The 22,977-nt window shown below is 33.3% G+C and overlaps 1 protein-coding gene and 1 long non-coding RNA gene across 7 annotated transcripts in view; both read right to left on the bottom strand.

The window, feature by feature from the left end:
• Positions 1-22,977, bottom strand: part of LOC111505570 (Rap GTPase activating protein 1) — a 923,489-nt gene that overhangs the window by 312,621 nt on the left and 587,891 nt on the right. The window lies entirely within an intron of this gene.
• The window catches only part of LOC141485755 (uncharacterized), a 103,918-nt gene that overhangs the window by 72,990 nt on the left and 7,951 nt on the right, over positions 1-22,977 (bottom strand). Inside the window, exon 2 of the long non-coding RNA XR_012467423.1 lies at positions 8,824-8,858. This is a non-coding gene — a long non-coding RNA (uncharacterized lncRNA). The remainder of the gene's footprint in view (positions 1-8,823; positions 8,859-22,977) is intronic.

Here is a 22,977-nt window from a genome sequence, read left to right as displayed (position 1 = left end):
GTTATTCTGATGTATTATAAGCTGTATTTATCTAAATCCGTTCAGTCGTATAGGCGTAATATAGACACGAACATACCAGCATTAAAAACTTTCATATTTAAATTAGTATAGATGAACTGTGATAAAATCTGTTTCAGTTTCTATAAAAATGTTTGATATATCAATTCATAATTCAATATTACTTGTGACAAAACAGATGTACAAAGTGAGAAAACAGTATTTCTGTTAATATTCTCAGGGGCGTATAGTTGTTTTTTATTACAATCTGTAGATGAAAGAAATTTATGTGATCGTTTGTTTAAAATATGTTTTTTTGTTAACCAGCTATCGCACCCTACGAACGACAACCCTCAGAAGTCGAAACTTGTGCGAGCTCAGGATTAACGAGGTCTTATCTTTTGAACTTGTGATCTAGCACAAGAACTTTGAAACAATTGTCAACCACTGAGAACCAAAAAGAGTTTATAGTAAATAAAAATTCATCCACCAAAACTTTTTTCACAAGAAATCAAACTTTAAAGAAACTTTGAGTTGAATTTATTCAACAAAATATTGAATAATGGGAATGCAAATATAGTTACAGAATACCTTCGACATCCTAAACTGCATCAACTAATTGGCAAGACATTGGGAATTATTACTATACTCTCAATTGTCAAGCTAATCGTCGACCATTAATATTCCCCGAACCACTCAATCCCATCATATTTCACGTTTCATGTTTTTTTTGCGGCCACTGCCATTCCGCAATAAACGATTACCTTACAGAGAGGAGAAACGTGTTCGAGCATTAAATAAATTTACCCCAGAAATCGAGGAATTTTTATTGGAAAACACCCATCAAGGAAAAATGCAATTAAAACTTCGATTCTAATCGTTTAATTGATCTTTCTCGGCAAATGGAAGTGCACGTAGATTGCGGCACTTGAATGTGCAATTATCGAAAGAGGGCAATGAGTTGTTTCATCCGAAATTAATTCCATTCAACGGCTGTGACAAATTTAATAGCAATAAATAGGAATTCGAGCTATTAGAGATACAAGCAGGCAAGGTCGCAGTGAGTGTTATGAAGGAGGGAATTTCACGACAAATTCCCAAGAAAATTCCAACGAACAAAAAATAGTACATGATGAAAAAAGAATTGATGATTGGTAAACGATTCCTTATTTTTGAAATAATTCATTATTACTGAAAACAAACTCAATACATCATTGTTTGTGATAAACGTGAACGAGGGTTCTGGTTTCTACACCATCACACTGCTATGCTATTACTTTATACTGTTTTTTGGCTTTATAACCTGTCACAATCTGAAAAAAATTAAAGCTGAATCAAAGAATAGAGAATTTGCTGAATTGTAGTGAAAGGGCAAACTGAAAGTTTCACCACGAAAAGTTACTTCGTAGTCAGTAACTTGTATTCATTCATTTTGCCTACAAATTGAAAAAATTAAATATTGATACCAACTTTTCCAAGTGGGTAACACTTCGGAAAACAATCCATTTCCGTTTTCAAAACCTGTAGATATTCATTACAAAAATCTCTCAAAATGTCACACGCATCAGTCTACATGACCACATATACTGGATGTTTTTTGAGAATTCAGTTCAGTTAAGGTTCATGTTTCAGTTTTTAACCTCTGTGTGGCATGTATAGATGGTGTGGGATCTGTTTTCTCAGAACACGAGTTGATATGTATGTGGTGGTCCTTCTTCTGTTGTGTTCTGTGTTTGCAGATCTCTTGTCACTGTTCCATGTCATCTCGATTTTATTTCGTCATATATTTTTGACAGTTGATTCTCCTTTCTAATTCAATTCAGTTCAGATCTCTTTCATTAGAATTCGTTTTCATGTGGCGTTTTTTAATTTTGATGTTATTTAGTGGGTACAAAGGCTTCAAGCTTCCCATACTTCAATCATTTATAGCTTGGATGTTATAAAACTTCCGTGGTTTACTAAATATCATTTTTTTTCTCATTAATACATATTCACATGTCATTGTGTGACCATTTATTCATTGGGTGACAATTTTCTTTTCACCATTATAGAATATTTTCTTCTCCATGTGAGTATGTTATACTTCATTGTATTAACTATTGTTATGTTGTTCTTCTTTTATTGTAGAATTTTGAAATAATTAGCTGATGATGGACCTATATAGGTTCGAAACATGTACTGATTTATGATTTTACCGTTCTAACATCTGTAGGTGATAATAAATTGTGGATACGACGAATAAATTGTAGCTGTTTCAGGAAGACTTTCTTTCAGTTTGTGTCTGAAAGTTACTTCTTTGCATGATCTACACATCCATGTATAGAGTTACTTCCTTCCTTCCTTTGGAAGACTCCCTCATCCTTCTTTTTTTGTATCAAGATGGAGTAGTAGAAAGCCAAAAACTTTCTTTCCCACAAATTAAGAGTTCTTCTTGTCCTCTGAAGATTTTTGATAGGGCGGTTTGTTTCGAAGATACGGGGCAAAAACAATTTCGACAATAACAATTTTAGTAACTTCAAAATTATTAACGTAGTCGAAAAAAAGGTAAAGCGTACTACACAGGACTTACGAACTAATAAAAAATAAAAAAAATCCGTTAGTACCTATCAACAACTTTCTGATTACTACAAACGGCTGCAGATATTCAATTCAAATAGTACGTCTCATAAAAGATCATTTGTATGTGTCTAATAGATTGAAACTGATTGACTTTCTCTATTTGACGTGCATTTTCTGTGTTTGATATTTAAACACTTGTTAGTGAAGTCCTCTATCCATGAATGGCCATAGTAATGCAGAGCCTGCTCGATCACCGAACTTAAACCCTCTGGATTATTTCCTATGGTGCCACCTAATGTCATTAAATTAAACTACTCCAATGGAAGATGTGGAAGACTCGAGAAATCGGATAATTGCTGGGTGTAACGCAATCGGAAACAATTCTGGTGTTTTGAAAGAGTTCTGGAGTTGATGAGAAAATTGGATTCAATCATTTTCAACAATTATTGTAGATTAAGAAGCATTACATGTAATTTTTGGTAATAAATTGTTATTGTCGAAATTCGTTATCGCTCGAAATAAAAATCAAAAATTGTCAAGGTACAAAATATCCTTAGGATAGTCCAAGAAATAGTCCCTTTAATTTTTGCCGCATGTTCAATAAACACCGTGTATATTCACGATGTTCATTGTTTCGATGTTGAGGTTCCACCTATATAACTTTTTTCACAGGAACAAGGTATATTGTAAATATAATGTTTCTTTCTTCCAACCGTATTTCCGGGTTTGGTTTGTGTCTGGTGGTTGGTGGTTCTAAAAGTTGTTCTTATATTGTACTTATAACAGATGCGTCTCAATTCCTCAGACGAAACGGGAACATAAGGTATGATGTTAGTTATGAGGTATCTGTATTGTTGTTGGATTTGTGGTGATTGTGGGATCTGTATATGTTGTATATTGCTTTTACCAACTTCATTGAAAGCTCTTCCCATAAACTGCTCCGGATATGCGTTTTGCTTCAAAACTGTTTTAATGATAGCTAGTTCCTCTTTCATATTATGAACTTTGCCATCTCATATAAACAGTTTTTTCACGCTCTCGTGGTGATTAGAATTATAGTGGAGATATGTTAGTATGAGTTATCTTTCGATACGCACGTCAGCAGATGCTATATTGATTTAGCTTTTATTTTTTCAAATTGTGATAGGTTATAAACCCAAGAAAACAATATAAAATATTGAGTCCGCCACTAAAAAATATCGTTTAAAGAATACTGTTGTTAAATATTTAATATATCATCGGAAAATACAATGTTATTTTAATAATTCCATATTGCTATCAATTTATCAATAAGTGCAACTGCAACTGCAAAATATTCAGACACAATACGTAGAATTTTGCTGTTGTCTAGCCACTAAAATGTAGGTACTTTTTCCTTGTTTATTGTATAATCAAAATATATTTCAAAAAGTGAAAAGGAGTTGAAATAGGTCGTACATAAATAATTGACATTTACGTAAACCTATCAAGTCTGAAAGGCTGTCATACAGAGTAAGTTTGAAATGCACAATTTAAATATACACCTTTGAGTTCCACTACATCAAATTTCATAAAAACTGTTTTCAATCCCTTTCAAATGTATGTATCTGGCGCTTTTTTTAAAACTATTTAATCAGTTGGTTCTTTATGATCCTCGGATATCAAAAACAATTTTGATCACTGATAATCCAAAGATAACTCAAATTTTTCAACTCGTTTTCCTTTTGGTAAGAGAGTTTTTTTTTTAAAAATCAAACATTTGTTTTCTGTTTTTTTTCTTCAAAATTTTTAGCCACCAAACTGAGTAGATGAAACCAAAGCCCAAAAGCAAATCAAACATTATTCAACACTAGACAACGCTGTTTCGATACTTCAAGGTTTCATCAGTGAACTCAGTTGTTCTTATTTTGGATAGAAACAGAGCTACCTAGTGTTGGATGATGAATGCTTTGTTTTGGGCTCTGATATCATCTCATTGCTTTGTAGTGAAAGAAGAGGACGGATCCCATAGATGGCGTGAAGGAAGAAGATGTCATAGCTTTTACTTACTCAGGACAATAGAGTCTGAAAATACATTCTTGGTTCAAATATTGAAAATTATTAATTATAAGAAATGTTATGTTACTTCACTTGTAGAAAGAACATCAGTTACTAGTAGAATTCAACTTCTAGTTAGGTAGTTTAAAATAATAGACGTTGCTATATAATGTTCTAACAATTTTACCTTAAACAACACATAATTAATCACAAAATTACGACTTTATAAGGCGTGGATACCAAATAAAAACGAACTCATTATTCAGTTGATGAACCACTTACTGTCAAAAACATTAACGGTGTCAACAGTAACAAAATACTCTAGATGACCGCGAGTGATAAATAATACATGAATATACAAATTTATGCTAATCAACGCGTCATTATCCTATCATAATCAGGTTTTATGAAAAAACCTCTCCACCAACATGTTCGGAGAAATATTCAAATTGAAGCCAAGACCGAGTATTACTGTATATTCATGAATAGCGCTATAAATTATACAAATGATATACGGACACGGAATAAGTGTTTACTATTAGACTTTTCTAAATCTCTGAAGTGTTAAATAACAATAATCTGATATGAGATAATCGCATGTGACATGATTTATCACAGATTAGGAGGCGGCTAGTGACGAGTTGTTGATATATAAAAAATGTTTTTAATTTTCATCTCGTGTTAATAATTCGATTTTTTGATTGTTGCTTCTATTTTATTTCATTGTAATTTCAGTTTTTTGCTTAATATAATCTTTTTTCAGCTAATCCCTTTAATTTTTCATAGGATCTTTCAGAGATTACAAATCAATTTATATCATATTAGACAAATGGAAGTTCGAACTGATGGAATAAACATTTTGAAACATTTTGAAATTTCAAGAATTATTCCATTGAAAAATATTCAATAAAGCATTCGAAAGAAAAAATTCATCTTTCACTCAAGTATACGTTCTGGCGTACTCCAAGTCACAACCTCGCAATTCCATTAAAAATGTCTTCAGTAATAAGTAATGAAAGGTCGCACGATATTTCATAAGAAGTTGTCTCACCTTATCGAACGCCTACAGAAACGAATTAAGTTTTTTTAAAAGTGAACTTGAGAAACCTACATACGACGATATTAAACAACGGGGAGGCCTAATTTAATTTTCCGTTTTGGCTTCTGAAGTGGCATGGCATTGGCGTTTTAACAATTTGAAATTAATGATACTGCTGAAAATTCAAGGATCAGATTGAAATCAGAAATTGAAATTTCTTCAAATGAAATGCCAATAAGAATATAATGGTTAGTTATCAAGACTGAGATTAAACAGTATTTTGTTGTTGAGGAAATCAGTGCTTTTTCCATTTTGGGTATTTCTACTTCTATATTATCTGAAAAAAATAATTGTAATGAAGAACTTATAGTAGAGATATAAAAAATGAAATTCTAGTTCGACCCTGAGATTTTTTTAAGGATAAAACAAAAACACTACAAGAAAATACTTAAGAGCGGTGCCTGTGCGAAAGTAGCGATTCGCGTTGGATTTGAATCGCTGGAGATTACATCCATTTGGAAAAACGTTATCAGAAAGTTCATTCCACATAAACTCTTTTAGAGTTTCTAATCAGTGAAGTACGTGAGGTTTGAACCTCAAAACGATGAGCAGCCACAGTTCGTCGCGTATTTCTTATACAGGGTGGGCCATCGAAAACTTGACATGGAGATTTTGGGTACTAATCTTGCAAATCCGAAAAAACGCTAAGACAGGTCGGTTTTTATTAGGAGGGGGGCAGTTTTTTTCCCATTTACAGCCTTGTCACTTCAACCCCGGAGCAGAGGGGTGAACAATCCTTGGAATTTTATTTGGGAATATGAGGCGAGTCGCAAATTGTTTGAAAGATCTTGGAATTCTCTAAACAATGGTCTAATTTTTTTTAATTTAGGACGAGTTCAAAAGAGTTCTTTCCGATAATTAACTTTTATAATATTGTTAATAGCAATACATTGTTGTACTCCACTGCTCGGTTGGACTGTATTTTGAACTCTTTCATTTGTTTCTTACACTACTTTTTTGTTAATTTTTTAGTTCTTCTCTGATAAGAGGACTATTACAATTGAGAAATGGTTGAAAAATTCTGTTTCTATTTCTCATTTCTATGTTAAAAGTGATATCTACATTATTACTAGTAGTGAGTGCCATAAAGTGTTGCTAAAGAAACAATGGTTTACATAACTGCAGAAAAGAATGAGTTGATAGAACTGTACTATGGAAATAGACGTTATGAAGCGAGAGCCGCTGAACTGTTCAATCAACAACATGGAAAGAATGTGTCGCGATAGTATGTTTTCGATTTATTTGCAAAATTTCGCGCAACTAGATCTGTAGCAAATAAAAAAAGGCAAATCGAACCACCAGTAACAAATGAGACGACACAAGTGGCAATTCTTGGCCATGTTGAGCTTGACCATACTTTGAGCACAAGAAAGTTAGCATTTGTTTCTGAGGTGTTACGAACTAGAATTCGGCGTATTTTAAAATCCCACAAAATGCATCCTTACAAGATTAAATAAACGCAAGAACTGAATGAAGATGGTTTCGACCGAGGCTTGCAATTTTGTAAGTTGGTTAGTGAACGAGCGGTGGAAAATCCACATTTTGTTTTCAACATTTGAATGTTGAATGTTCTTTTTTTCTGAATGACACAGTTAATTGCCATAATTGTCGCTATTGGGCTCATTCAAATTCTCACATTTTTCATGAAGTGCATACTCAACGTCCACAAAAATTAAATGTATGGGCTGGAATTTTTGGTGACCGTATTGTTGGCCCATTGTTTTTAGAAGGCAATTTAACCGGACGAATATATCTGTAGCTTCTGGAAGATATCATTAATCCCCTTCTCACTGATATTATTGAAAATGACCACAATTATCGGGAGGATCTGTTAATATTCCAACAAGATGGGGCTCTTCCGCACTCTGCTCTGCCTGTTCAGCAGCTATTTGAATCAGACTTTGCCGGAACACTGGATTGGGAGGCAGGGCATTATCGAACAGCCACCACGATCACCAGACCTTTCGCCGTTAGATTTTTTTGATGTGGGGTCATTTGAAAAGCAGAATTTACTGTACTCCTGCATCACTCGAAGATTTACGGCAACGAATCACAAATGAATGTTGCCAAATCAGTCCAGAAGTGCTCCACAATGTTCGTGAACGTTTCCAGCAGAATCTCTATTATTTTATGTGAGCTGGAGGTGCACATTTTGTGCATATGCTAACATGAGAATAAAGTAAGTGATCTCAACTCTAAATTTAATATGGTTCGTCCAAATTAAAAAAAAAATGTACACCATTGTTTAGAGAATTCCAAGATCTTTCAAACGATGTGCGACTCGCCCCCAGTTCCTTATTAAAATTCCAAGGGTTGTTCACCCCTCTGCTCCGAGGTTGAAGTGACGACACTTAAATGGGGAAAAAACTATTCCTCTCCCAATAAAAATCGACCTGTCTGAGCGTTTTTAGGATTTGCAACATTAGTGCCCGAAACCTCCATGTCAAATGGAGGCCTACCCTGTATGTACCGCTCTTGGCATATGTGCCAAGTAATTAAAACACCTTCCGTGGAAGTATTTATAGAAGAGACAAATCTCCAACCTTTCTTCGATGTTCCAGACAATCAAGGTTGCAAGTGATATTCTGTCTCCAAACAGGCGGGTGGCTGGATAAAATCCAGCAGCTTCAGGTTATGCTTAGGGGTGGGTGGAGCTCCGTACATGAGAACAATACTCCAAAGAAGGTCTTATCTGAGCTTTAAAAAGCATCAAAAGTTTCTGAGGTGTGTACAGTTTTCTTGATCAGAATAGTGTTCCAAACATTTGGGAAACAGTCTTTGAAATTCCAGTGACATGATTGTGCCAAGACATAGTGGTGTCCATTTTAACCCCCAACAAACTTATCGAAGCAGAAAGCGGAATTGTCTCACCTGACATTATAATATTCGGTTCGGAGACATTTATCTTTTTGGATAAAACCGATGCCTGGGTTTTCGTGGCATTGAACTGAACTTGAATTCTTCTCACTCAATCCAAAATACGATTATTTCGGATTTTTTCTGCGCCACAAATTCAAAAACATTTTATTTACTAATTGTCTGAATTGCAAAACTGTAATATCAGGATAGTAGTAACGGAATTATGAATACCAGCTACCAAACTTTTCCAAAAACACAATAATTGTTTTTTCAAAGTTAATAATATCACTCACCAAATTGTTCTGAATTCAAAATTGAGAAACGTTACCTGTAACAAAAAAAAACTGTGTTTATGGTATGCTTATAACCAACAAGCAAATAATAATTGAAAATTATCAATAAACAATTTAATTCATGCACAGTAAAAATAAAAATCTCAAAGTGAAGAACATTATCTCGATTTAAAGAAATCTTGCTCTCCTATATTCATGAAGAAATATTTTTTCAAACTGAGAAACATATTCTCTCAAGTTGAATTTGAATAAACGCTTCTTTCAAGTAAAAAAAATATTACACCAAGATTATGCATACATTTCAATAGAAATAATCACATTATCTCAAGAGAAGTATGCATTCTTTAGTCTGAGCAAAACTAATCTCGAAGCAAAACTGTTTTGGGTTTTGATAGAATGGTATGTTTACTTGGAACATCATTTAAATGCCTCCGTATGAGAAATTAATTGTTTTCCTTTGAAGATAAGCATTTTTCATTGAAACGCTTCTATTTGTATGAATCAAATAAACTCATTTACTTCATCAAAGATGAACTTATGCTTCTGTTTATAAACAGTTCCTCTCATTTGGATGTACTTAGTTACTTGAATCCAAAGTATCTCATCTGTAATATGAACAGCTATAAATGGTAAGGAAAGAAACTAAATAATACATTACATATTATGATTGGTTTATTTGAAGCAATTGCAAATCATAAATATTATCCTGAAAAAGCATGTGATAAAAAATAAAACGTAATAGAGAACTAAATTTTCTTTGCTAATCTTTGCTTAAATATCATATTCCAACCGCACACTTTTGAGAGATAATACAGTTATACAAATAAATATTCAATAAGAAAACATATATAAAAAAGGGACATATTCTTGACAAATTGCAAATTAAAAATAAAATGAAATCGAAGCCTATAAACAACATTACAAGTCAGACAAGATAATTAATTAATTTATTACTAATTTTACACAAATGAAGTTTTTAAAACTAGATGCCATCCTGGTAAATAACATTAAAAAAATCACTATCGTCGATCAAGTTCTGCATTCTGTTTTTGTTTATCCACAATTGCCGGAACATCACTTGGATTCTGAAACGAAAGAAGAAATAAGCATATCATTCTTAGCCACTATTTCAAATATATAGAAAGGTAAAAATATGAAAACAGCAGCCACTTAATCAAATTTTTTTTTTTAATAAAACACTGTTTAAGTGGGTTTATTCCGTTAACGAACCCAATTGTTGTTCGCATGCGAATGACAACCCTCAAAATTTTAAACTTGTCTGAGGTATTATTATTTAACATACGATTCCTAGCAAGTTGAAATGTGCTTTAACATTATTTGATCAGAAATGAATAATCAATTCAAAAGACGAACCTCAAATCCCTTTGAAGTGGATAGAAGTCTATACAGAAAAATTGCCTTTCAAAATAATAATTTTGGAACCGTTATGGGGATTCAAAGTGTCGTGTGAGTATTATTAGAGGATCAATGGAAAATATAAAATGTTTCATTGAAAAAATGTAACTCATGATCATACAAACACACTTAAAGGAATATATGATTCGCTATTTAAATAACAGCATTCACTGTTTTCACGTTTTTGGAAATTCATATTTCATCTCTAGGGAGTTTGGTAATATTTCTACCTATTTCATACTTAACTAAAGAAAATCTGTCAAATAATTTCAAGCTGAGTAGGATATACTCAATTTTTTCCCAATGAATAACATAAAAACATTTCTTAAGTGATTACAGAAATCAAAGACGTTTCGGAATTCAACAAATATTTACATGTTGAAATCAGAAAGTGGCTGTCACATATAGAAGCTTTTTATACCTACTGGTGCCTATTTTGGTATTTTTTGTATTATAATTTATTGTCGAAACTATAAGTACCTCTATCTTTCAATAAAAAAATAAATTCGGTCTAAGGGAAAATCAAATTTTATTTAGAGAAAATGTTCTTATAAAATGTATGTTCAAAACAAGAGATTGGCAAATTTGAATCAACGAGGAGGATTTTTCAGTTTGAATTAATATACATTTGCAGAGCTCGGCAAATGTAATAGTGCATGTGTGAAAAATTTCGGAGCATTGGTATAATTTTCGCAAAATGAAGGCAAAATTAAGAGTTGTCGTCAAAGTTTACCACTTCGGTACTGTATACAACGCGGTATACTGATACAGTGGAGTTTTATCCGATTATAATACTTACCCATGAAAATATCTTCTTTCAACTGTGCAAGACCCCAGTCTTGTAAAATCTGTTCCATTGTGGTAGATACAAAATAACCGGAAAGAAATTGCACTGCTTACAGACACATAAAACACTTCCTCCTCAAAATCGCAACACACCAACATCACTTTCTAACACATACTGGCGCGTACGCGATGTTTACAACGGAATTCCCCGCTCCCCTCTCACTTAAGAGGATCATAGAATAACCAGAGCACCACAGGTTTTTTAATACTGAAATGAATGAAATACTTCTTTAAAAGAAACCCTGTTCATTCTATACAAAATTCCTGTTATTTTCAGTCGATCATAATATAGTTTTGTATGTAGATTCACAAAACTCTTGTTATAAACGAATTGAGTTATTTGAAGGGATACACTATTAAATTCAAACAAACATTATGTGTTCAGATCAAGTTGATATTGCTCTTCATTTGAAACAGTTTATTTTTCCCTTCAAATAGGTGGTGGATTTTGAGATGATATAATATTTTCTTGATTCAAAATAGTTCATCTTCGCACTGATATAATCAAACGAAAGATGTCGTTGGAAGGCCAAGAAATTTTATTTCTTTGTTGAAAAAAGTGTGATTTTCTGGGGGAACATGGCGATGTTGGCGTAAAGTAATAGTTTTTCCAATAGAGATGAAAATTGCAAAGGAACCTGTGATCTTATTTTAAAGAAATACTTTTTACTGTGTATAAAGTTTTTTCAATGTCGCGACAATAATTAATAACCATTACAGCCAATTCCCGGAAATTGGCATTGGGCATTGTCAAAACATGGGCAAAACATCAACAACGTTATTTGTCAATAGTTAAAAAAATTTCGACTGAAAAAATGGAAATAATCTTGATTAGTATTATGGCACGTATTGATATTCCTAGATTTTGAGCGGTGGAAAGTGGAGCAAGTGGATAAACATTCGAAGGTCTTGGGTTCCAATCCATCTACGACTTCATATTCCTCTCGATAGAATTATTCTTCTTCGAGTAGGGTTATTCCTGTTAAGTTACACGGTTGACGAGAGTCGGGACTAGGGAGCATCCCTAGGTGGCTCGGGGGTATATTAACATTGCTTACTCAAAACACGATGCCAATGAATATAGCAGACGGTGTCGAGGACGCAGGAAAAAATATCGCACTGTCTTTTTTTGGGGAATAACAAAATTTGAATGAAGTCTTCTGTGTAATTGTATCACAGTCTTGAACATTTCGATTCGTAAGCGATTCTCCTCGCCTAAATCTGCTGTTCTATTATAGGCATCTATATCGGAGAGATTGTTCATATAAAGTCATTTAATCAAAAACAAGTTTACAGCTTCATTAAAAGTTAATAGCGTTGTTAAGCCGTTCTATTTACAAAATGAATGTCCCATTGCGAATCATAAGCAACCATATACCATAGAGTATTACAAGGTGGGCAAATATAAATAAATTGCTTGAAAAGCGAATTCAATACAATAAAATTCTTCAATAATTTTTTGGACAATACAACGTTTTTTATTTTGTTACTCAAAAATGACGTATTGTAAGAGAAAAAATTAGGACTACTTACTTGTTTATTTCAAACTAAACGAGGAATTCAAAAATTTGAGAAAAACCCATGGACGTATTTCCGTCAATTTCCGTACTCACGCCACTGTGGAAGTTGAAAATTATTTTTTTTATCGAAAACCATTTACTTTTAGCTTAGAGGTACGCAACATATGGAAACCTCTAATCAAACGGAACACGACCAACTCCCGCCAAACGGTCAGCTTCCGCTAAAACCGATGAGGCAGTGAGAGGGAAAAGGGAATAGATGAAAGCACTCAAATGACCTATAAATAGTCAGATTTCAGAGGAATAAGTCCACTTATCACCCGAAGACAATTGTGAATACTAACAATCGAAACGTGGTGACGTAACTTGGCTGGGAATCTTTTGATTTTTCATTTCTTGTTGATGATTTTTTTAATTTTCATCTCGTGTCAATAGTTCAATTTTTTTATTTTTTTGGTTGTTGCTTGTATTTTACTTCATTGTAATTTCATTTTTTTTGCTCAATATAATTGTTATTTTTCAACTCATTTTTTAATTATTATAGATTCCTTAATGGATTTCAAATCAATTTATATTATATTAGACAATGGAAGTCCGAACTAATGAAATGTATCACGAAACATTGTCAACCACCTTCAAACAAACACGGTTAAACCTACATTATACAAAAGTTTTCTATTTTGGGAAACTAAATAGATTATCTATTTTCAGATCGAGAATATGAGTTATTGTTTATGAAGTATTCGCCAAAAACTATAATTGTCGGATTTTGTTTTTTAGTTCTACCTCCTTCAATTCGGATGACATAAAAAAACAGAGGAACTTTCAATATTGTTTCGTATTTGGTATAAACCAATTTACAATGCGACGTTTCGTTGATTATATTTCATCATCAACTTTTTTTTAAATTATGGCCCCTAGTTTTTTTCATCGTTTTTTGTAGCCACTGCAATAACAAATTCAGCTATGTACTACAATACATGTCAGTATTTGAAAAATAAAGTAGATGATGAAATCTAATGAATGAAATGTCACATTGTAAACTGGTTTATATTATATTACTTACAACAAATATGAAACAGTATAGAAAGTTTCTCTGTCTTTCTTTATATCATTCGAAATGTATGTTTGAAGGTGATTGACAATGTTTCATGATGAATTTCATTAGTTCTGACTTCCATTGTCTGATATTATATAAAATGATTTGAAATCCCTGAAAGAACTAAAAAAATGAATAGCGGAAAATAACAATTATATTAAGAAAAAAACCTGAAATGAAATAATAGTGAAAGAGAATACAAGTAAAAATAGAACAATTGAACAAAAATAAAAATAAAATAGTTTAGAGATTCCAAGCCAAGTTACTTCAAGACGTTTCGATTGTTAGTATCCACAATCGTCTTCGGGTGATGACTGGACTGATTCCTCCGAGAGATGACTATTTATGGGTCATTTGAGTACTTTCACTCATCCCCGCTTTTCATTTTCCGCTTCACTGGTTTAGTGGGAGATGACCGTTTGGCGACAGTTGGCCATTTTTCGCTTGATGATGGGTTTCCATATGTTGTGTATCTCTACGCTAGCTTGGCTGAATACGTTGTTGGACAACATGTATGCGGCTTCTTTGAATTTCCTCCTAAACCCCCTCTGTGTATGATCTCAGCTTGGGACCACTCGATGTTATGTTGATGGGTCCAAGCATGCTCTGCTATTCCTGATTTGCTGGTTTCCCCTCACTGTGTATGTTTCTTGTGCTCAGCAATGCGAACATTCAAATGGCCTCTTAGTTTCACCAATATAGGATTTTCCACACTCACAGGGTATCCGGTAAATGCAATTCTTGGAATCGCAATCAGTTTGGTGGCCTGGTTTTCGTGAGGCTGGTACGGATAGTGTTTCCGTATCTGAAGCAGGTTCTGATGTTGTACTTGGAACCAATTATTCTTATCCTTTCCGATAATCCTCTGATGTAGGGAAGTGCAAGCACTGGTTATGAGGGCTTCTCTTCCTTGCAAGGCTCCTGCTGTCTTTTAGCCAAAGTCTGTTCTACCATCGCTTTGGAGTAGCCATTCATTTTTGATGTTGTCTAGTTCCTTCTCGAGACCTTCCTTCGTATTACAGAACCCGAAAGCACGTCTAATAGAGTCTTGACGATTCCTCTTTTAGTCGATTGATGGTGGTTAGATTCATGTGGGTGGGTTTTCGGTATACAGATGTTTCCCACTTGGTGTCGGTCCTCTTCACTAATACGTCTAAGAATGGCAATTCGTTGTGAATTTCCTTCTCCATTGTGAAAGTGATGGAAAGTCTTAAACTGTTGATGTGTTTCAGGAAGGCGTCTAGTTCAGTATTCCCATGGTTCCATATTATGAAGGTGTCGTCAACAAATCTCAACCAGTCACAAGGTTTCTTGTGGGCTTCTTCAATGTTCCATTGTTCTATTTTTACTTGTATTCTATTTCACTATCATTTAATTTCAGGTTTTTTTGCTTAATATAATTGTTATTTTCAGCTCTTCATTTTTTTAGTTCAAAGCATTTTATATAATATCAGATAATGGAACTCCGAACTAATGAAATTAATTCGAAATGTATGTTTCAAAAACAACCACTGATATTCTTGAAACTACTGAAAAGGGATTATTTAAGTTTCCTCGAATATGAAACCTTTGTCCAATTCAACCGACTTTGCAGGTTTTATCGTTTCTGAGATAGCAATAGTGGGATAAGCCGAAAAAACGTCCTGTATAATTCTCATGAGGACGCGGTACAGAGATAACATGATAAATGAAATTTCGCAAACATCAACAAAATAATTGTTATCTGGTTATGATTTAGAATAGATCAAGTAATCCTGCCGTATACAACCACCAAAAAAGCATTCATTATTCCTACAATCAAACGAAACTTATGTGGGAAACACTTTTCATATAATTGTAAAGTACTATAGAAAATCCCTACAGCCCACGTGAAATAATGGAAAAAAAAACAGCCTGAGCTGGCTTTCTCATGTTTGAATTCAAACTAGTTACTGTGTAAGTTAATCAGAGCGGACAAATTTTGTTTGGTACACCTTATAGTCGATGGCAATGTCGTAACGAATGTCGTTGTACGCCAAGATAGACGACTCTCGTTAACTTACCGAAATAATACCCATTTTAATTGTGTAGGTAAACATTAGGAATTCAGAGCAGCCGTATTTGGTAATTGTGGAGCGTGCGGATTGAAGTTGTCGCTGAAAGATAATTACAGGCAGAAGTTAGTATATCTCGGAGTAGTTGAGTTTGCTTGTGCTGTCTAGTATATGGGAATGAAACAAGAGAACGGGTGTGAAGTTATCCACATCCACAAAGTACACTGAGAAAAAAATATCGAATTATTATTTTTTCATTTACCGAATCTAAGCACGTACCATTTTTCAATATGATACGCTTATGGACTGATTTAGTGAAAAAGAGAACCGTCCTACTTTTTCAAATTGTCTGAAGAGGTAATATCGATTCGACAGAAAAAACTTTACGTCATAGTTATCCAGGCCGTCGGAGGGGGTGAACATGGGGTGAAAATATCAAAAAATTTCTTAACATGAAAAATCGACTTTGTACACCTACAAAATTGAGATATGTTATCCATGATGATCTATTCGACTAAAAAAACTTCACGTTTTACTTTTCCAGGCCGTCTGAGGGGGTGAAAATGGGGTGGAATGTTGAAAAAATCGTATCCTCGAAAATTGAATGTCGAATAGATCATCAGGAATAACGTGTCTCAATTTTGTAGGTGTATAAAGTCGATTTTTCATGTTACGATTTAAAAAAATTTTTTCATTTTATTTTCACCCCTTCAGACAGTTTAATAAACTAGTATGGTTCTCTTTTTCACTAAATCAGTCAATAAGAAAAATTGTAGGTGTACACAGTCGGTAAATGAAAAAATAATAACTCGATATTTGTTTCTCAGTGTAGTTTGTGGATGTAGATAATTTCACACCCGCACAAGAGAACATAGATGTTCGCAGATGACAGACATCTACTTGATATTTTGTATCGACGAAGGAAAATTAATCCGAAGAAGACATTGTCTCAAGCTGCGACTTGCGTGACAATTTGAGTATTCATTGTTAAGTGATAAGTCCGCAAATCAATGTATACTCGTACCCTAAATTCGTTATCTCTCGAAGAACTTAATTAATTAGAGTTGAAATTTCCCGGTTTATTTATCAGATTAATTTGAAATCTAGAATTAGACTGTACCGTTGTTACATTCATCAAACTGAAATTAGAGCATTTGGAATATCTAGAATATCCAGATCTACTACTGAATCAAGACTGTAGAATATATTGTATGAACTTCGAATAAGATCAATCAAATCGAATATTAAAATCATTCATTGCTTTTGGATAATCAATATTGTTGTTCAGAAATCCCAGGTATAATTCAAGTAAACGATATAGTGCAACCTACCTTCCAACAGCTCCCCTTTAAGCTAACAATTTTTTTTATTCAATAATAATTTCTGATTATATAAGAGTCACATTAACTATATAATAAATATTTCGTTTATATAGGTGAGTGGGAAAGTAGAGATTCAAATAACAGGGTGATAATGGAAAATACTCACATATTACAATCGATCGCTTCAAGAACACTTCACTAACTTTTTTCGAAAGCTTCTGATAATTCCTCTTCCGTATTCTTTGTATATGTCGTCAATTAAATTACTAATGAATTTGATTCCACCATTAATATGGATGTGTCCAATTTTTGAAGTAAAATTACTTTTTTAATCCTTTTCTGCCAGTCATCGGTAATATTAGATACTTCTTCTTTAATTGGCTCTATTACCATCTTATCAAATTTTGGAAGAATTATTTTTACGTCTGATGCTTCGTTTCAATTTTCCCGAAATCAACTCGATGGAATTGAAAACACAAAGATAGGGGGGAAGTCTCAGTATGGTGTGTCCATACTTTTCAGTTATACTCTCAAAGGCATACACTTTTTCAAATGTTTTTAACTGTAAAACTTCAAATAGTTGGTTTTTCATATACCAATCTTCAAAATATTGTTATCCATTAAAAAACTTTCTTTTGCATCTTTCCTCGAATTTTTATTCGGTACTTTGATGAGCTGTCACGAATGATAGGAAGCGTTGTCAAGAACTATTACACTATTCGCCTCCAAATTTGGGGTGTTTTCAAATCATTCATCGAAAATATTAGCTTCCATGTTCGTATGATAGTCAACATTGAAGTCCTCAAGTTTTTTTTCATATAATTTCAAAGAATTCGGAACTCATCCTTTACTTCCTCCGCAATGCACAATGATTAGTCGCAATCCTTTGTTTGCAGGCATGTTAGGTGTACACATTCTCGAACCATCAGTCCACCCTTTTGTAATGTGTCGTGAGTCATACCAAGTTTCGTCCAAATAGAAAATTTGCCGTTGTTCTTGTCTATATTTAGTTATTTGTTCTAAGTATTTCTTCCACTATTCTTCTGCGTTCCATAACTGCTTGACGTTTGTTTCATATTTTAAATCAAAATCCCAGTTTTTCATCTAATTCTGAAGAGTTTTGTCATAGCAGCTTACGTTATGGCCGGAAGTATTCAATTTCTTCCTCATGATTTCAGTTGTAGGAATCTCATTGCTTTTGTCGTCGTATATTGGTTTTTTTAATGATTTTATTAGATGCACATCCAAAGGTTTTGGTACTCCTGTATCACATCGCGTCTTGCGTTCATAAGGTTTACTTTTGACTATTTTACGTACAGTTGAGAAAGGAATTTGATCAAATCTGATGTTGCTTGTAATAGTTAGCGTAGTTATCACACTCGTTATTTCTATTAGTACTTGTCCAAGGACGACACAATTTAAACAGAAATTTTAAGTAATTATAACTGCACCAATATCGAATTTCAACACTCAAATCGCGATCAGTTCCTGAACTGAACATTGATAACACGACGGCGATAACCATCCGGCATTCTCCGATTTCTATTCGTCGATAACATGACTACTACTTGTAGAGTTCCTACTTGATTTTACAAAGCAGAATAAAAAATTTGAACTAAGGAATTTTATTTTTTTATTATGGTGTGTATTATTTTTGGGTTCATTAATTGTGGGTTGCATTTTTTTGGACCTGACGATTCGTCTACAACTGCGTCTTTGTTAATGCCTGCCACAGTTGCAGACGAAACGTGCGACCCAAAAACCTGCAAATCTCGACTCATTAACCCGAAAAAATCAAATAATCGTTTCTTCTGCAACTGCAACTGTCATGTTTCGCAACCCAGCATCACTGCATAAGTTTCAATATTTCTCTATCCTTTCCTTTCCTCCTACGCTCATCATGACCCATTTTTATTGGCGCGAACGAAAGCAACATGATTGTAAGTGAAACCGAAAAAAAAGACCGTGTTTCGAATAAGGAGTGCGGCGTAGGTGAAACTGAATTGACTAGCGGAATTTAACGTTCATGTTTCGCGGTACGACTCAGTGTAGCCGCATTTTCCGTCATAAATATTGACAATTCGAGTGGTTATTGTAGATTGCGAATTATTTATCGCCGATAAACGTTTGACATAACACTTGGCGCGGCTTTCGAAATTTCGCCTAGGTTGCATGTTTCATGGCGACACTGAGGATCGAATTGCTATTCAAGAATTTATTGACATCGAACAGAATGACTTTGAATCGAGATTTATTGTAATTGGAATATCCATTGCCTAATTTGCGTATTCACTGCCAAGAATAGAAAATATGTATTGATGATGATATATTTTACACACTTTCAGTCACATATGGAATCATAGTATGGGGAGTATCTCATGAGGCCGATAGGGTACTCAAAACTCCAGAAAAGAGCGGTTAGAAATATCGTTGGAGTGGCCAGGAAGGTAAGCTGTGAGAATTTATTGGTACAGCTGCTCTCAAATAATCGAGTTAGAGTTTAAAATGTATCTTCCATTTCGTTCAAAACATTTTTCTGTACTGAATCACGGGTAATTAAAAATATTTAAATATTTCATCTGTATAGTATAAAATTTCGCCAACACTTATAATTCTTAAAATATGTTTTTTATTTTGATTTTTTTTTTGAATAACCTATCAAGGAAGTTACGTATAGTGCCATCTGCCCGCGAATAGCTCAAGCAATAATTGATAGTTACATACAACGCCATCTGCCCGCAAATAGATCAAGCAATAATTGATAGTTACGTACAGCGCCATCTGCCCGCGAATAGATCAAGCGATAATTCTGTCAATACAGATCCCGAGCTTGAGAGTTACAAACAAACATACATGTAAACAAACATACATTCATACAGGTGAAGCTAATATGAAGCGTGTAAAAAACCGTATTGCTCTATAAGTGAGTATTTGGGAGACGCAGATTTTATATTTTATGTACGCATGCATATTTTCATATTTTATATTTTATCAAACCACTTGTTTTTTATTACCTTCAGATGTTCTTATATATGATCTGTAATCTGTAATATGTTTATAATTTAAGTCTCTTATTTGTATTCTCAAAAATTCGCGTGGACAAACTGTTCCTGACACCTGACTTGTTCAGTATTATGTAAGAAATAGTCATAAGAACCAATAACAAATAATTAACCATCATTACTATTATATTATAGTGCTTTCATGCACTAAGTTACATCAATTACTATATTTATTATATTGACCACACATTGTGAAAAATGTTTTAAATATTAATTTATCTTATACATCATTTTTTTTATAACTGATACTGTACTACACTGACTTTTTCTATATTATGCTAGACATAATCTAAAGAACTAATAAACTATCATTATTATTATTATTATTACTATTGAGGTCACTTCGTAATTTAAAGTTACTTTAAATTTTCCCGAGTTTTTTGCATATCTTCCTTCACACATGTTTTACCGAAAATTATATCATTCAAAATCAGTGCTTAGGTTTAGATGGTCCCTTTCAATAAAAATTTGCCGGCGACTATGACCCGCTTTTGCACTATAATTGTTACGTGTGGTCAGAACAGGTGTTTATTAAAGAATACGTACTTGACCTTGACTCTGAACAAATTCCTAATCAGGTTTGCCAATAAAACGCCTCGTGACTTTTAGAAGATAATCAATAGGTATACTGACGTAAAGGTGGGTTTGTATTGGATTAATAATATGTAAAACTAAATACGTACTGCACTAACCATTCGAGAAATATACTCCATTGAATGTTATACTTCAATGAAAAAAAAAATTACCGAAACATATATGTCGCATTATCATGTTCTTTGAAATTTTTGAAACAAAGCAACAAGTTTATGGAAAGGAAACCTTAACATCAGTTGTGTTTCGCATTAGTTGAAAATTCGCAGCAAAACTTTGTTTTAGTACTAATGGCCCCCCGCAATCCTATGAGAAAAAACTATGATTTTTATAGTCTGTAACAGAAAATAATTGGTCAATCTCAGATTTTCCGGACCATAAATAAACTAATTTGTAGGATATGTTCAAATAAATGACCGTTTTTGATAAGAAAAAAATATTTTACGAAAACCACACAAAAATTGATAAAATTTGCAGATAGAGGTGATGTTTCAAAAAATGAAAAATTTTCTTGTTTTCCTGCAATTTTTTGTACGAAGTTTGGTTGGAGAGGGTCCCACTCGTAATTAATAGCCGTTAAAGAACCTTTGGCAAACTATCACAAACACGACAAAGAGATTGAAATTCGATAAAGATGCTGAGACTTTTGAACGCTGAAGTTTGTTTATAATTGAATAATTATGTAACATTAAAAAAAACTCAGATCTCAATTTGAGGTTCACAAAACGATGAGTAATCAAGTTTTAGTGATGATATTTATATAACGTGCTAAATTCGACGTTAAGTATACGTAATTTCTACCCATTTTTTCAGTATAAACATCCATTATTGTGTTCTTCGAGTGACACATGGTCACAAAGATTCCTATGCAGTGTGACAGCCCTCTGTTTAATCATTATTATTACATGAATATATTTCAAGCTAAAATGCATACAAAATTACAAATTATAATTATATTTGACTATTCTTAACTTACTGAATTATAAAAAATTATGTTTTTGCTGTTGATGAGTTTTTTATTCAAATTCAATGATTAAAAACGTTTATAGAGTTGAATTATTCAAATTAAAATTTCAAACAATCAAAAATGCAAGTTAAACGATATATTTGAGTCTACTGGTATGTTCTAGTGATAAAGTTTTGTCCCCCATTTTTAGCAACAGGTGTGAATGTATTTGTTTTGTTATCAATTCGAAAAAAAAATCAGTCCATTAAAACGATCCTCGCAACAAAAACAAAAATGGGACACAGCCTCTGGTGGTTTTCCCCCAATTCAACTTTCACACCACAGAAAAGTCTTGAATCGATACCGATTCCTAGCCGGCTCAGCAATTCGTATATCTGGTGACGTCACGCCACCTTCCGTTGAACCGCTTCTTTGTGGTTGTTTTTCGATGCATTCGATTCGTTCAGCAGAATTTTTTTTCAACGCTATTCTTCAAATCACATCCGATTTCATTTTTGGAATAAAAAAAGTGGTATTGAACTCGTTAATAATATGGTTGGAAAATATAGGCTTCGATACCAGATGTCTAACACACAAATTTGAGAGTGATGGGTTAAAGGCAAAGACTTTGTCCATCATTACACTATACAAGGTGTAACTAAATAAGTGTAAAACATTTAAGGTGATTCCTCATCGAAAAAAAGATAGGATCTTTCATATAAAGAAACTTCATTGGATCATCCCTTGTTGAGATGCAGCCCCTTAAAGGGGGTACATAAAATGTGTATAACAATTTTTTTCACAAGCACTGAAAAAGTTACAATATTGAAATTAACCTGACGTTTTGTACTACAAAAAAGACACTTAGCCAGAAATTTAGTTGGTTTACCCCATGGTTGTAAAGAGAGGAAAACGCAACCCCTAAAATTTATTTCCAATGTAACTTGTCTTATTATTTATTTACCATTCAAAAATTTATTTCCGATAGCCGGTTTCATTCTAAACAAAAAATGTCTCTTGGGTTTTTTGCCCAAAATAAACCAGTTCGCAGCAAAAAATTATTTTAGGAACAGAGATACATTATCATAAATGCGAAAATACGAAACTAATATATCTAGAAGGTCGCTATTAGCGATAGTGACAATTAAATTGGCATGACGCTGTCCGTTTGTGAATTTTCGAAATTGACTTAATACTAATTGTGTGTTGCTGTTCTGTTCTTAATTTGTTACTTTACTAATTCACTTGTTATTAAAATGGCATACACAAATGAGTAAATGGTTGATAGGCATTACGTTTACGGTCTGTCGCAGGGGAAT

The sequence above is a fragment of the Leptinotarsa decemlineata genome, unplaced genomic scaffold (genome assembly GCF_025532065.1).
Source record: "Leptinotarsa decemlineata unplaced genomic scaffold, Ldec_3_MD MMD2_P_RNA_scaffold_2, whole genome shotgun sequence".
NCBI lineage: Eukaryota > Metazoa > Arthropoda > Insecta > Coleoptera > Chrysomelidae > Leptinotarsa > Leptinotarsa decemlineata.
The sequence above is the reverse complement of the archived record's forward strand: the minus strand, read 5'-3'. Positions and strand labels throughout refer to the sequence as shown.